The 16,989-nt window shown below is 40.9% G+C and overlaps 1 protein-coding gene across 7 annotated transcripts in view; it reads left to right on the top strand.

Moving 5' to 3' along the window:
• Positions 1 to 16,989, top strand: part of PEAK1 (pseudopodium enriched atypical kinase 1) — a 118,733-nt gene that overhangs the window by 39,336 nt on the left and 62,408 nt on the right. The window lies entirely within an intron of this gene.

Here is a 16,989-nt window from a genome sequence, read left to right on the forward strand (position 1 = left end):
TCCTAGTCTTGATTGTCATACCCCTTCCTCATTATTAATTTTTCATCACTTTCCCATCTTTTAATGTTTCTTTAGTTTATCTTGTGTGAGAACAAAGCAAATTCCAGCTAGGATAGCATATATGCAGCTGGGTAAGGCCCCACTTCCCTTCCTTGCCCATTGTTCATTTCCACTTCTGCGCTGCCACCTGCGTTGTGCCAGCACATGTGTCTGTGCAGCCATGTGATAAACCAAGTTAGGGAAGTGATTCAGCTGGAGAAGGAAAACCCTGCTAAAAATGACCAACAGCCAGCCTGAAGCACCGCTGTTTTGGTGTCTAGGCTGGCACGGGAGCAATGAGCTCCTGTGGGGAAGAAAAGGTGGGAGTTGCTTAAGTTTGTTCTTCTGCTGAACAAATAATAACGGAGGCGCAGCCCAGAAACTAATGTTTTGCCTAAAAATAAGAGTTACATAAATCCAACAAAGAAGTGCATGTGCAGGTTTAATTAAAAATGATTGACACTTCTTAGTGCATATTCTTGAGTTTATTTGAAATCCTTGTGTTGATTTAGCCCAGGTCAGTTCCTTACTTAGTTAAATTAAAGCAATAAAGTATTCTTGAGTAAACAAAGCATACCAGTACTGGTGATGCTGATGAGGCTTAGGCAAACTTCTTGATAGCTGAAATTTATTTCACTGAAATGAGGTTTTCCGATGCAATTCCTGAAAGCCAGTAGAGTAGCAGGCTGCAGCCTCTCTCAGAAGACCTGCAGAAGGCAAAACTTGAAGTATCGGTGTGTCAGTAAGCAGCTGAACATTGGGCAGTCCCTGCGTACTGTGGCCAGCCAGCTGAACCCCACCACCAGGTTTTTAGTGGTCATGTTCTTGAGCATATTGCTCAATGCCTCAGCTTTGAGTCTGTTAGGGCAAGTGAGGAAGAGGAGGAGGATTCCTTATACTTCAAATATTCACTTCTGCAGTTTTTTTCCAGTTATGTTTCAGTTTTCTCTAATGCCAGTGATAAAGTTGCAACCCCACAGTTAACAACTGTATGGCTTGTGGATAATAGTGATAGGTTATGATAAGATGTGCCAACTTCAGAAGTATTATCAAAGTGAAGTTATCTGCAAGGACTTAATCCAGCCTAGCAGCTTGCTGCTGCTAAGGAAGTTCCTGAGCACTCTGCCCTTTCCCTTCCACCCCACCCATGTTGGTACTAGCACCTTGGAGCTTTGTCAGCTGATTTAACTCACTAACTAGGCAGAAAATGAACCTGGCAAAAGTGGAGAGCTGTCTGCTGTGTGAGTGAGCTGCTGAGCACGGAAGAGGAAGCAGAACTACAAGGCTGATGGCAAATGTGGGGAAATGAGTGAATCCCCAGTCTTGCATCTGTAACTGCGCTGTGCAACTTCACGCTCGATACAGGCAACACAGGTAAGGTGTACTGCTTGTACCATTAGCACTGTGTATGTGTAAGCTATCTAACCACACATCTTTTGTTGCAAAGGCTGACTTCTGTATTATGCCACCTGTAACACTGGATCAAAGCTAAGACTCTATTAGTGGTCCTAAAGTTACTGTCATTAGGTGATTTTGATATCATAACTAATGGTAAGAATTAGGAGAAAGGTATTCATATACTGTGCTAAGGAAGAACCCTGTTAAGGTTGCAGTCTTCTTTTCTGAAGCCCCGTTAAGGCTGCAGTCTTCTTTTCTGAAGCTAGAAGGCAGGGTAAGATACGTATTTTTATGTCAGAGGACTCTTCAAGTTCCAGATAACCAGTGAAACCCCAAACAAGGATGCTCAATATGATTTTTTTCCTGTTCAATAACAGGATAGAAGTAGCAGCAGTGGTTTTTACAGGATTTCTTTTGCCTGCATTCTGCATGCCTGATAACGCAATCCACTGTTCAGTAAGCTTTGTTAGCATGAGGGAGAAAGGATTCTCCTCATGGGAGCTGTCTACTGCTGTGAGAGGAAACCATGACAGCTCCAGAGCAGCTGGGGACCGTGCCCCCTCCAACCATGTGGCAGGGCTGTTTGGCACTTGGGTCTTCCAGGGCACTGGTGGCTGAAATTGCCTGCACCCAAACTGCTGGGCAGCAGGTGGTAGCCAGGACACATGGTAAACCAGGTCTGCAAATTGATTCAGGTTTAAAAACCCCATCTGAACAAACAAACAAAACCCACAAATATTCATTATGTCTTTCTGTTGTATTTACATCTTTGACTATTATGTGCTGCAGGAGTGGTCTCCATGCATTAGTGGTGTAGAAAACAACAGTTCAAGGACTGTTGGCTAAAAGAGGGAAGGACCCTAATGGATGTTCTTGATGCTTTTTGGAATTGATTTTTACAGTGAAGCATAAGCCATTAGTTCAAGCTTCTCAAACGTGATCATAGTAAGAATTCACAATTGGCAATGAAGACAAGTACAGCACCTTTGGTTAGGTAGCTTTGTCACTCTGCTCCTGAGAGCTGTGTTTTTCTGGGGGAGCCTGTTGTGGTAGCATTAGCTTTCATAGTACTGTGTTCCGCCTTTCTTCTGTAAACAGAGATCCAAGCCATATTAAACTTTATTATTTGCAAGCTCTGTTACGGCCAACAAATTTTCCATTGTTTTTTAGTCTGTTGGTTTCCAACAAGAGAGATTCTCAAACTGTAGTCAGCAAAAATGCATTAAACAACTTTTTTTTTTTGAATGCTAAGTTTGAGTATATGCGGCAGTTTGCACAAAACTAAGTGGTCTGTCATCATTTTCAAAACAAAAAATGTAGGAAACTATCCTATCCAGGTCAAGCTCCCTTTAAGCCCTCTGGTGTGGAGAAAAATGCTGACAAGTATGATGCTTTTATTCAGGGTTTTCTTGCACATACAGAGAAAAAAGAACTTCAGTTTGTGTGTATGCAGATTTTTAACTCTGCGTACTGTCTTCCTCAAAGGCAGAGGAATAATCAGTTTGCTTCCTTTACATAACGAAAATCACATCCAAATTTGTTAAGTTACAAAGAGAGAGAGGATTTATGATTATCTTAGTAAACAAGTAAAGATAAACAAACCTGTAGTAGTTATTTTCACAATGGTATGTGCTTTCTTTCCTCTCTGTAAATTCTGTACAGTGCTCCAAATTCCTTGTGGAAATGGGTCTGAGCCTAAAAGAAGATAATGGAAATTACTCTTTCAGCCACACTTCGCAGCATCCAGCAAACTAGTGCATTTATCTGAAAAAGCTGAAGTGAAATGAGTCTGCATGAAATCAGTCAGAGCTGTTAAGCTGCAGCCAAACAATAACATTGATATTTTAAATGGTAAAAATAAATTCCCATCAGTTAGACCTGGACTGTCTGAATTTACCGTAGGTTAAAAGAAAAAATGAGAGAGGATTTTAACCAGTTCAATTCATGTAAAAATGACCTGCAGGTGGGATTTGAGAGAATAATAGCCAGAAGATAACAGTGAGATCATGGCAGAGCAGCAGCTCAGATTTTGATGCATTTATGCAGAGCGGGCAGCAGAGAGATGGGAAGAATTTCCCACTGCAAACTTTGCAGAGCACCAGCATAATACACTCATTTTATTTCCACTGACTGCTAATGTTCTGTAGCTGTTTATGGCAGTATTACATTTGTGAAGTCACCTGTTGAAAACTTTTATACATGCATACATATATATATATATATATATATATCAGAAGTGTATTACATAGTATGTAAATATCGGTGTGTTTTCTCTTATTTATGTGCATGTTTTTAGATATAGTAATGTGAAAAAACAAGCGTTTCCTCTGGTTCTGCTCTGCTTCATCATAGGGCAAGTACTTCTTGTCTAGTTCCTAGAGTCCTGAAATATGTTTGGTAAATAGTAGATTTTATCACCACCTCGTGTAGTCTAATAAGAATGCAGAAATGGAGATTTTCAAGACTTTGTAATTTTGCCATTCGGAAGGGCAATTTTTTTTTTTTTTTTTTAATCAAAACATCAAAAATTGTACAGCCACCAAAATTCAATTATAAATTGAATTCCTAAGCAGGAAACCTCAGCTGTGATATGGTAGCTCTGGAAAATCTTTTCTTTTATTTCTTCTCTCTTACTCTTGGGAAAACCTGAAATACATTTGCTGCAACTTAAAAGGAAAAAAAACAGTTGGGATGTCTTGGAGAAGTTAAGGTTGAATAACTGCATATGGACAACAGTGCAAGAAAACAAATGTAAGAGATGGTAATGTAGATGCTTGGCAGGCTACAGGAATTTCAGTATTCTAATGAAAGACACCTGCAGGTAGGTAGGTAATAATGCAAGCCAACCTCTTTTTGTTCAACTTAAAGAATTGATTATCACATTTTGGATCTGAAGAAATATACCCTAAAAGTTGTGTGTGGCCTCCCGTAGCCCACAGCTGCTATCGAGGGAATCATGGAATACAGCATGTGTGTATGTGTGTGTCCTGTGGCTTTCTCCTCATTTTTTCATAGACTCTTTGGTGTTTGAGATGCTGGAGGTTAGAAGCGAGTAGTTTCTCTAAAAACGTAATAGAAGACAGTTTGTAGCAGCAGATGAGCAATATCAGTCTCTAGAAATACCAAGGCTCTTGCACTTAAACTTGACCTTGTGTAGAAGCTTATGAAAGTGGAAAATTCTGTGTGTGCACGCAGAGCCTGCCGTGGGGTATATTTTGAAGTGTTTTCCCAATAAGACGTTTACCCCAAGTGGATTGTACTTGTCTTGACCTTCTCTGACCTCAGCTGCAGTTGATTTAAATGCTGTATTAGTAAAGAGCACCTGCAACAAGCAGTTTCCTCCTGTCCCACTGGTGTACCGTCAGGTGGTGCTAAGCTGAGACCAGCAGCATTGCCTGCTACAGGTCTCTGCCTCGTGTTCCTGTGCAGGCATCAGCAACCAGAGGGCAGCCCCCATCCGCGGGGAGCCTCTGGGAGGCTGGCCAGTGTGAGAGGAAAGCGTGTTCTCAGATGCTTTGCAAATGGTTTGTGCTTTTGGAAGTGGATGATAAAGATCCCAGCTGCTTCTCAAGACTGGGAAAAAAAAAAAAAAAAAAAAAAAAAAAAAAAAAAAAAAAAAAAGTTCTAAGTATTACACTTGCAACTTTTAACTGAAAGACCACTGGCAATCATTCTTCATCCTCCTTTGCTACCACCCACTGTCCATTTGTTTGCCATTCTATTTATTGCCATTATTTCTTTTCTTTCCTTCCCAAATATAAATGCAATCATAGTACGAAGTGTCTCATTAGTGTACAGCCTCTAGCGTGGTTCTCTTTTTATAGATAGAGTAGAAGGTTACAAAATGCAGTGAAATGCTTATTGGAGGGAGGAACAGCACCCAATAAATTATCTGGGCTCTGTAAAACATTATGAAGGCAGAGAAAAATAAATGGGTTTCTACTACAGATCTTAAGGGGTTCTTTCTTATTATAAATCTTTTTCTTTTTTTTTTAAGAGTACTTCCTCAAACAGTTCTGCTGCTTACAAAAATGTAGTAAATGAACCTTCATCTATTTTCTGTATGTTTTTCCCCTCTGAAAATTTTTTCCACCTTTAAACATCACTCTGTTCTCCCTGCTCTAAAATTCTTTCACCCTCTTTGCACAAGCATCTGAATATCTGTGTAATCTAACTTGAAAAGAATGCCATAGAGGAATGTGGAGCAGATCGGTGAAGGTTTGGGAGCAGGCACTCTCTTGGTTACAGAAATCAGGACACTTCTAACTACAGGATAGGTTGAGGGGGGCGTGTAATAGAAATCAAAAATCATAATGGCTTAGGAAAAAGTAAATAGAGCTGATAGAAAAGAGTTGAGTTTGTATCTGTTGTTTTGTTGTTGTTGTTTGGTTTATTTTTTTTCTGCAGCAAGAAGTTGGCAGCTCAAAGCACACACAATGAGGTACTTCAGACAAAGCTGTTAGGCTGTGGAATGTCCTTCCACGGGATGTTGTGGATACTAAATTTTAAATGAGTTCAAAAGGTAATTGGGTAAATGTATGAAGGAAAATTCCATGTAAGACTATCAAGTTCAAACACACGGTCTGTATTCAGGAATATTCAGGAAGTTTCCAGTTTGCATATTGCTGGAGTTGAGGGTTTGGAGAAAGTGTTGCTGGATGTGCCCTTACACGCTGGGCCACTGCCAGGAGCAGCATAATGGATGAGCTGGACGTTTGGTCTGATCTTCCAGGGCTACTGTCATGTTTTAAACCATTTTATCCTCTCTAGTGCTTTCCTTGTGGTATTTATGATCCTTCTGATCGTTGGCAGCTTTGCTTAATTTGCAGTTGTTGCCTCTGTTATTTTAAATCTCATCAGCTAAATTGCATCATTCCTTTTTAGATGAGGTCTACTGCATTCAGTTAATACTCTAAGTTAATAATTTATCATGCACAGATGGATCACTTTTCCATGACAATCATCTACTCTCTGCCTGAATTTGTGTTTTGGAGTTTTATTCTGAATTAACATTTAATAAAACCATTTTCTAGAGGAGCATTTAAATGACAATAAAATCTCAGGAAGTATTCCACGTTTGTTTCCCCAAAGTTATCTGAAATTGTCTTGCTTGAGACATGTCCTGTCTTCTCAGTACTTCACCTTGCACAACGCAGTACTGCAGTGGTTTAAAGCAACAGTTTAATAAATACCCCACAGCATACCAATTGAATACAAAAGGAAAATTTGGGATTATGCTCTGCAGCATCTCCATCTTTCAAAAAAGAAAAAAAAAAAAAAAGGCACAAAAGGAAAATCATCTCTTAAAACTCTCTCTCACTAGACACAGGTTGGGCTTTAAGTGTTTTTGGCAACCACACAGCTGGAGCTGTACAAACCAGCTGCAAGCTGGAAACAAGTCGTACTGTGCAATACGGAAACTGCCAAGGCCAGCAGACAATGCACAGCAAGCAATGCTCTTGTTCTAGCTTGTCATTAGACTAACAATACAGTTCAGCTGCAGCATCACGTCATGCTCCTATGTGGTACAGTGCATTTTATCTGAAAACAAACGTAGCCAAGCTCAGTATCAGGCTCAGTATCATGCACTCTAAGAGTTGCACGTGTGTTGATATGGCAACTTGTATGAGAAGGGAATTGCTTGATACCATGCATAGCTGCAAACCCATGCCGAAGAAAGAGTTCATTTGGGAATACACAGAAAGGAGAAAATGGTAAAAGCAAGGAGGGAGGAATGCTGGATGAATGGAAAGAATTGCTGCTGGGCAGGAGCACCTGGACGGGCCAGTGGAGGCCACAGGGGCAAAGCAGCACAGCGCAATTAGCTGAAGAAGTTGTCCAAGGTGAAAACGACCATCACACATATTAAGCATCAACAGAAAAATTACCAAAGCTACTGAGAAACTAAATACCTAGAATGCATTTTAATGTAGTATTACAGAACTGTGTGCATTCTGCCTCTTCTGACCAATGACTTTATTCCTTGAGATTTACATAGGACGTTATTGCCTTTCTCACTGTAAGGTCGGGTGATATTTCTCTGAGAAGACAAAAGGTGCGGACCGGCTGTTGTCAGAGTTTAGGCATCATTTATTTTCTTGTAAGTACTCCATTTTTTCGGTCGCTTTCATTTATCTTACTACCTGCTTTTAAGTAAAACTTTGACAAATTACGGTAAAATACAGAAGATGCTTTAGCATGGCATTTCCAAAACAATTTTTCTAAAGATCACTGTGAATTCTGGAACAGATCAGAGTTAAAATAATAATGTTACAAAATGTCAGAGCTGGTAAAGCTATTAAAAAGAAAAGGAATTTTGACTAATGGCCCGTGTATGTGGCTTAACATTTAAGTAAAGATTGCATTGCTGACTCCGCTTTGAAAATGGGGCTAAGCTGTTTTTGTCGCTTCCTGCTGGCGCGCGTTTCCTTTGTCTGGCCGTGGCTGTGGGCAGCGCTCGGTGCAGACCACGCTGGAATTTTCCAGCAGTGTCCCCACAGTTGCCAGCGCTCCTCTAGCCACCATCAGCCTGCTGCCGGGCGTGCAGCCCTTCCAGGCCCCAGCTATGTCCGTGTTAAAGCTGAGTCAGTCTCCTGGGCTCCTGTGGCAGCCCACACCGAGGAGGGTCCTTTACAGCAAGTGACCTGGGAAACGGTGCCTTTGGGAGGCCAGGGAAATGGCTCGACGGGGCATCATATCATCTCTCTGCAGTGGAGTCTCAGCCACCTTCCATCAGGAAATTGTCAGTAATCTCCCTTAATTTCTTGAAATTCTTATATGCTCTTTTCTGTTTTAATGAAAAGGAGAACAGGGTGTCAGAGGTTCATTTGTGATGATCCTTAAAGACTTCAGTGCAGCAGCTCTGCAGCTTTCCTGTTCTTTTTGTTGAAGGTTTCATTTCTTCAGGATGAAGGTGGCAATGCAGCTGCTTCTGAATGGCTTAAGCACTTCTGCTTGATATCCCCACTTTCATATCCATCTCAGGTTTTTGTTTATGAGCAGGTAAGACTTGAACACCAGGAATCTGTTCTGACAGAGCCATCAAGACGATTCCTAAAAGTGCATTGTTCCTTTTTTTTCCCCCTCCATTTCCTGGTGTAGCGGCAAATTATATGCTATATGCAGTCCAGTATCAAAGAAAGGTTTCTGTTGGCTTTTTTGCTTTTATTTTTTTCCTCTCCGTATGAATTGTTACTGATATTTGGATCACCATCTACCAGAATTTTTGCAGGGATATTATAATGAACTAGTGAATGCTCTGATAACACCTGTGCTAGGGGTCGGTCAAACTGTATACCAGCTTCCTCTCCTCACATTTTGTCACGTCCTAAACACTGGTGAGGTACTCGGTTGCCCATGCTCTGGTTCAAGGGACGCACAGGAACACCAGAGTTTCTTTGGTGAACTGGCGCCCAGGGATCAGCACTGTGTTCAAGGGCAAGAAAATGACATTTGCTGCAGGATGTAATTTCATTTGTATGATCCCAAGCATTCTTTCCTTTGTGTATTTGCTTAAAGGTGCCCTGAAAGAGGGCTATGCGCAGAAGTTTTTTAAATTGCTTTTGCTGTTTTCGCTGCTGTTTCTAGCTTTTATAAGTGTATGTATTCTGCAAAGATCAAAGGTGGCGTGAAAAGAGGTTTTCTAAGTGAGTTTTCATCCCAACAATGTTTTCTCAAATACAAAAGATGAGGAATGGGAAGAGAAGTTGTCAGTTTGTTCTCCTAAACTTTATTTTCTTCAGTGTTCTTACTTTCACCAAAAATTCTAATAAACCAGCAAAGTAGGTGCTAAGAGAAGTGATGTTAAATATTTTAATAAAAATCTCTCTCCTCCTAGCTGATCACACATGCACACAGTGTGTGGATATTTCATTAATCCTCCTGAGAGACTTCAGAATACTTTTCAAGAGCAGTTCTTCTGGTTTTATGCTGTTATTGGAAAAAATACGAGGATTTTCTTTTAATGTAAATCTTTCCAGGTCTACTTTAATTTGTAAGCTTTCCTTATAAAATTATAAAGTTACAGGTTATAACTATACTTCAAAGTCTGCTGTGTGTGCTCTGTCAGCTCGGAAAGGATTACATTTGCATCTTTTTGTAGAGACTGTGCAAGGAAAACATTTTTAAAGCTGTCTACTACCTTATGGTAAAGTTCAAAGGAGCAGATAAGTGAACTTGTAGTTGTTTGTTACAACTTGGTTACAACCATACGCTTATTTCAAAATAAAAAGATTCTATTGTGATGGAAAGGGAAGGTTGGGAAGACAAGGGAAAATTCCCTTGTGTTTAGTCTGTAGAGGTCTAGTCAAATTCTGAGTCCTTGAGAAGCTTTAAATGATGTTGTTTATTTAAACAAGGAATTAAGAACTGGGCCAAGCAAGGCATGGGCTCTTAAGCTCAATAAAGCAGAATCAGAAAGGTCTTGAGGCATGACCACAAGGCACATGTCTTAAATGTGTCATGTAGAAATAAATGCCATTCATTTTTTTGTGTATATAGGCAAACTTATTTCCAGTATTGATGTAACTGGGGAAAATTTTAAAGTTCGGTGAAAAAAAAAAGTGTCGGTTCCTTCGAATTTATCATCAAATAATGTTTGCATGTATGTGGTTTAATATTGTCTGTGTTTGCTTTGTTACCTTTTAAATAGCCAGCAAGTAGAAAGAGGAAAGTATTTATTTTTAAAGGGGAAAAGAATGGAAATCATCGTAGCGTTGTACATCAGAAAGCAGGATGAGTGTTCCTCGGATACTTAAAACTCAGAGTATTTTGTGTTCATATTTAAAGTGCATTTTCTTTGTTAAAAAAATAAAATTAAATCTGAGATAATCTGATGCAGGTAGTGAAATACTTCCACAGAAACAGCTTGGAGGAGAACATATCAGAACAAATCAGAGACACCAGCGTTTTCACTTTTTGTCAGTGATGTGCCCTGCCATATTCTCCAGGTAGAAGCTCTGTCCCATGTTGATGTGAATGATGGTGCTATGTGTATGTGTTCATATAAACCAACAAATATGGTTTGGGAGGGTTATGTGGAATGACTGACCAGTAAAACCAAAGGTAGCATTACCAAGGATGTTGTACTTTTTTCTTACTGGTGGGTGGGTCTTGCCTGGGATATCTGGTACATATACAAACAGTTTTTCTACATTAACCCACTTTTTAAATGTCCAGAGAGACAATTTCATGTGTATATAAAGGCATGCTGTTGGGGACTCAGGGCTGAACGAGTACAGATTATTGCGGTGACAATTACTTTCAAACATTCTTAATAAAAGAGGAAGAAAGCCTGAAGTCCATGACTTCTGTATTTAAAAACTTAGAATGATTCTATCTTGTATAAAGGCAGTCTCTCTACTACTATAGTTAATAAACAGTAGCACCTCCTTCTCTTAGCATCTCTTGTTAGCAAATGTTACTGTAAGGAAATACTCATCTGCATTTCTTTTGCTTCTGTCTGTATGTGACAGTGGTGATCTTGAAATAATTCTGCAGCAACAGCTTGCAGTACTTCAGTAAGTCCTGGCTTTGTCAGAATTATTGCAATTGTATTGGTTCATTAAAAAAAAAATCCCTAAAACCTTCACTTATTTTCCCATTAAAGTACATGTATTCTCCAACTTCCATTCTTCCTCTTTAGTCTGTAAAATACAGTATATGATGTGCTTGCTTTGTTGATTTTGGAGATAATTTTTCTTCTGTCCTTAGAACTTTGAAACAAAGGTTTTTAAATGGATGATGAAGTACAGCTGCTGGATTAACAGACATAAGGAAGGGGGAAGGGGAGGATTGCACAGATGGTTCTAATAAAACTCTGCAAACAGCATAGGAGTATGGTGGTGGGTGGGGAATGGAGTGAAATTCAAATCATAGTTCCAGTGCAAGTTTGGGGGTTAGTTTGTGAAAGAAAGTTGCATAAATGGCCATTTTAGGGTTTGGGCTTGGGTGAGTTGTTTCACCGTTGCTTTCAGTTTTCCCTGTAGCTACAGTACCGCTGGTTTCTCCATCTCCCTGTATCCCCATGTCCATATTGCTACCTGAGGCTTCCATCGCTCTGACAAGAGTCATCCCCTGTAAGGCTGCGTTCAGATATGTAGGAGGGTTTTGTCAGTGGGAAATAGCACTGACAGCTGAGACTTTCACTAACCATTGACATAAGAGACTTTGCTTGTTCTTGTAGGAAAAAACAGTAAAAAAGATGCAGTAGACTTGTGTTGCTGTGCTGGCAGGTGCAGCTCCTGTTCCCACCTTCCACGCACAAAGGTACAGCTGGCTGTGAACGTAGTAAGCTCCTTTTGGATGATTTTGAAACTCTCTTCCAAGTTTTAATAAACCACGTATTTCCGTAAGCTGTAAGAGTTTGTACCACAGAGTCCATTCATAAGGATGGATGACTAGTATTGCCTTCTTTCCACTTTCAGCTGCCTTTGTACCCTTATTACATATTAGGTGTGTAATATTAAGTCAAAAATTAATGAATAAAAATTGCAAGAAGTTGTAGCTTTAACCCTGAGGGCTTAGGGCCTGGGTAGTCCCTTGTGGTGTCAGTGTCTGATAAGTAGTTCTTCAAGACACGAAGCACTGAGGTTTCCCGGTGAGAGGACAGGTTTTGGTTTTAGCCATTTGAATTCAGGTATGCCATGTTTAATATCTGGTCTTGGGTTTTTATCTTCATAGCCCATGGCAAACTATTTTATGTGGTAAAAGAAAATACCATCTCAATGAATATACCCACAGTGGTGTCACTTGTGCAATTTGTGTGTTTTGAGATTTAGATAGTATTTTTTTTATTATAATTATTTTTTTCCAGCATTTAGGATGGTTCCTATGGGTATACGATTGTTTTGGGTCATTGAAAGGGTCAGCCATATTTGGAGCTTGGTCTTAACATGTACCCGAATGATCAGACTGCAAGAAGGATGGCTTGCTCTTTCTCTGGGCAGACAACTTTAGTTTGACCTCGCTTTCAGAGCCAAAGCGATTAACACGTGTGCATACATGGGCGGACACACACACACTGTCCTCACTAATCTTTCCTTTTCTTCAATGAAAGGAAGAAAGTGTTCTGAGAGCACACAGACGTTCATTCAGCCTACACACAGCAGCCCTTTGGGATGAGTCTTCATCTTGCAGTGTCAAAAGCTTTTCAAATCAGTAGCTCGGGAGGAGCAAATCCTTCAAATGCATGAGTAACAGATACTTGTTTTTAAGAGTCCTTTAGTATGAGCAAGTCATTAAGTACTTCCCTTCTCTCCATGAATCAGTTCTATTTTAAATACTGTATTTATTCTATACTTCGTATCTTTAAAAGCAAAAAAAGTGTTGACTTTTAAACTCTAGTTTTGAGTCTATATTCCAGTATATAAACGTTTGTGTGTTAACAGCATAAATATGTCCAGAAAGGAAGGCACGTTCCCTGCACCGATTCGTTCCTTTCCTTTAAAACAAGGTGTAGTGTGGCTACAGTATTCCTTCACCCGAGGAGCTAATTCTGAAGTGAAATAAATACTGTCCTCTGAAAGCTTCTCTCACTCCCTGATCAACAGTGAGGTAATGCCACTTCAAAATGCCATAATTTCTGAGTGTGTAAGAGGCAGATTATTTTCAGCTCTCCGTGATGTGCATTATGTACAGTACGTGTGATAGTTCTCCAGTTCTTCTGTTCACTTTGGAGGAGCTGCAATGCGCATGCACTGTTTTGAAGCTTGCTGCGTGAGGCTCGTTCGGTAGGAGGTAGCAACATGCACGTGTGCTGCTGGCCACGTGGGCGTGCGAGTACAGCCCTACATAGGGAAGTGGCACGTGTGTGCCAGCAGGCCTAGCAGCACACAAGGCCATCCCTGCATGAGTGTGTTGCACGCGCTGGTGCCCTGGAAGGCAGGGTCCCATGGGATCCGCTGCGGGTGGCTGCACGAAGCATTGCCGTGAATGAAGCACCCCAAACCTGGGCAGTAATTGATCCTCCGGACAGCCACTTATTTCCCTAACGCAGCCGTGTAAGATAATGTACATGGGGTGTAGAGCGTATTGCTTTATTACAGGCAGGATTGAGACTGAGCAATCTTAACAGAGTCTAATGCTGAGTTTTGTAGTTGTGAGGTTAATTTATCATCGAGAAGTTGGATTACTGGCTTGCTTGGTGAATTAGAGAAATTTCAGCCTCTCTTCATCACCGAAAAGCAGCAGTAGATTTCGCTTTTGCTGCATTACTGACTCTTTCTACCAAATGCCTCGTAAAAGTGCAGTTCAGAACAAGTTGTAGAAACATCTCTGTAGCTATTTTCATGTATCTGGCAAGTAATTTATGTAACTTACAAAGCATACTAAAAGCCACATGTATATAGTACGCTGTGAGGGTTGCTTATTTCTGTTAATGATGAACGTTTCCTTAAAAGTCACCTTTTTCCCTCATTTTCTCTTCACTGTTCTCACTTAAACACATTCTCTGTGCTTCATTTATTTGTCATTGGGCATGAAACATCTAAAATACATTTAAATTCTATATGAAGACTGTACTATTGTCTTCACCTTGTCAGTGTACTAGTTAGGAGTACAAAAAATGCCATGCCTTTTAAAAGTTGGAGCAGGAATATGCTAGCTTCTTTATGCTTTTATTTATTATATGAAAATTATAGAGATTTGTATGTTCAAATACTTTGCCTGTACTTAAAGGCACGGGGTATTTTCTTACTATTGTGTGTGTCTCAGCTTTTTATGAATACTAATTTCTTACGGCAACAAATGAAGCCCAAAGAACGGTAAGAAAAAAGTGTTCTTTCAAGTTTTCAAACTTACCAGGCTCTTTTTAATGTTCTTTCTTTGTTCCTCTCCCTACCTCTGTGGTCCTTCTTCTTTGAATGCATGACCATGCGTTGCTCGTAGGCCTGCAATTTATTGACGTGCCTAATGAACAAGAGGAAGAGAGGTTTGGGTTCTCACATCTGCATTTTGCAAAAGCTGTGGAACTGGGGCTCTTGAGTGTGCTTTTGAATTTCTAGAAGATGCTTAACAGCCCAGAAATATTGGCAGGGCAAATTAAAAAGCAATACTAATCGCAAGCTCCTACTCACCCTTACTAAGGAAAAAGTACCAACTCGGGACGTCCTAGTCAGTAGGACGGAGATGCAGGTAGCTTACAAACATCTTTTTAGAGGGCTGAAAGGTCACGTTTTGCTTGCTGCCTTGTACAGCACTGCTGAGCAGAGCAACCTTTTCTTTCTGCAACCAGCCTTTGCCAAAATAGCAGTAACTGTAAATCTGTCAGGGCTAAAGGCTCCAGCCGGGGCAGTAGTCTCCCATAATTGTTCCTGTATTCAAATTACTATTATTTCGCTGATGAAAGTGATGTTCAGCAGTGCTGGAACAGGAGCAGCAATGCTGCACAAGACGTTTCTGTGTTGGCAGGGGCAGACCTCGTGGGCTGAGCACTGGGAGGTGTGCGCAGCACAAGGACATGCTGGATGGGCCGTGTGAGAGGAGGCTGGGGCAGAGCTGGGGTCGGGCTTTGGGCCGGTCTCCTTTCCCTGCCGGAGGCACCACGGGTGCCACGTGGCTGGGCACTTTCTGTCTCTGGGAGCAGCCGGAGGACGCTGCCTGGGAGGTGCTCTTGGCTCGGGGAATTCAGATGGGAGGGTTCTCTCTCGGCTCGAGAACACATTTTTTCCGCTTGACTCACTGACTGAAATCTCAATGAGTGATAAAATTTCTAAAATTAATGTTGAATTGGTTAGAATAATAAAAGGTGCATTTATCATCAGGAAGGAAGAGCAAAACAAGGGGAAAGATTCAGTGAAGAGGAAATGACCACCACCTCAGTGACAATGCGCGGCTGTAAGCAGCTGAGCACACCTCTGTTTGACAGCCTGCCCCTCTCTCCAGCCACGCAGTGATTTAGCATCAGCAAGATTTCCTGAAAGTGCCAGGAGCCGCCTCTCTCATATCCCATGCCCACAGGCACCTCTGTAGGGATGCTTTCTGTTGAGAAGATATTAGACTACAAGGGTTTCCACAGGCTACCTCTTTACATAGCATGCAGGCCGATGTGTGCATGAAAAGGAACTGCCTGCTCATTGATACAGAACCCATTTCTTCACAGAAACAACACCAGCTTTTGTTTCTTCTCTTTGACTTGGCATGTAAGAACAAGGAAGAAACATAAAATACTGGCACCGAAGCAGTCTGGTGTGCTGGTGAACACTATAGATATAGCCAAGTACCTGCATAAGAGGAGGTGGGGCTATGGGCTTAAATGTAGTTCTTAAAAATGATAACATTACATGGTAACATTACATGATAACTGTAAAAAGACTCGTTTAGTGGTTTTACATTTGCATAGCATGTTTCCTTTGTGTGTTCCTGAACAGTTTGCCAAAGTTGAACAGCTGTATCAGCTGCTCCATACTTGCAGTTCAAAAAACCATTCGGAGCCGGGAGGCTGTGCCCCACGCACTTCCTGGCCCCAGCAGGCTGCTGGGCTGCCTTCCCCATCGTTGTGTGAGGAACTGCAGAACTGCATCGCTTCGCCAGGAAGGGGTAGCGGAACCTTGTAACTTCAGCTGGGTGTAAACGAAACCAAGACTTGCAGCTAAGGCTCTTAGCTCCATCTCAGGAGTAGTTGGAGGTAGGAAATTGAGGATGTGCTTGGCCTGGGGGGTTAAGACAAGTCTGCTCTTCCCCTGAGACGTGGCGTGCTGTTTTCTCAGGTCCAACCATGCTTTTTCAGTTGAAGTTTAATTGGCCGAAGATGATGATTCAAAATGGAAACATTGACAGAGGAAGCAACAATAACATAAAAATACACTTATTAAATGTCCCTGGACACAATTCTTTCCGAAAGCCAGTTCTAATTTTTCACTAGCTTGCTTTAGTCTCCATTAGTCTCACTAATGCTTATCTGTGCAATCAGTCCCATCACAGGTATGTTAAAATTATCTTCCTGCTGGTTCATCTGATAAAAGAAGATTGATGCTTGAATGTGTTGAATTCCTGGTGGTGTGATGGCTGTCCCTGGAAACTTCAGCTAAGCAGGACTGGCAAAGCGGAAAAATCATCTTACAAACGTTGTAAAGCTCCAAACCACTACAGCTCCTAATTTTGAACAGATTCCTGTTTTCTTTACATCAAAACTTCTGTGCTTCTGGATATTGGATCTTTTTGCTCTTTTTCTGATGGGAATGCTTGTTGTGGGAGCAGTAAATTTCCGGTGACTGGGAGATTAGAAGCCTTTTGTTTATGCTGAGGTCTCCAATCTTCATTTGCCCAATATTTGTTAACAGATTCACCCTCCCTTAGTTTCCTTCGTTTGAAAATAGCATACTTTTTGTCATTTTGATTCATCAGCTGTTGAGTTGGTGATTATTAGATTTTATTTTTCATGCTGGGTTGCATTGGCAAGAAATGCATTCCCATTCTTTTGGAAAAGAAAAAAAGCACTGAACATATTTCAGATTCTGCTAACAGAATGATCAGTTTCTAGGGCTGGAAAAGATGATCTCCACACTTATCCCTGCTGCAGACAAAAATCGTTTTGTATGAATAAGAATAACTTTC

This window comes from Aythya ferina (assembly GCF_964211825.1).
Source record: "Aythya ferina genome assembly, chromosome: 11".
NCBI classification, from domain to species: domain Eukaryota; kingdom Metazoa; phylum Chordata; class Aves; order Anseriformes; family Anatidae; genus Aythya; species Aythya ferina.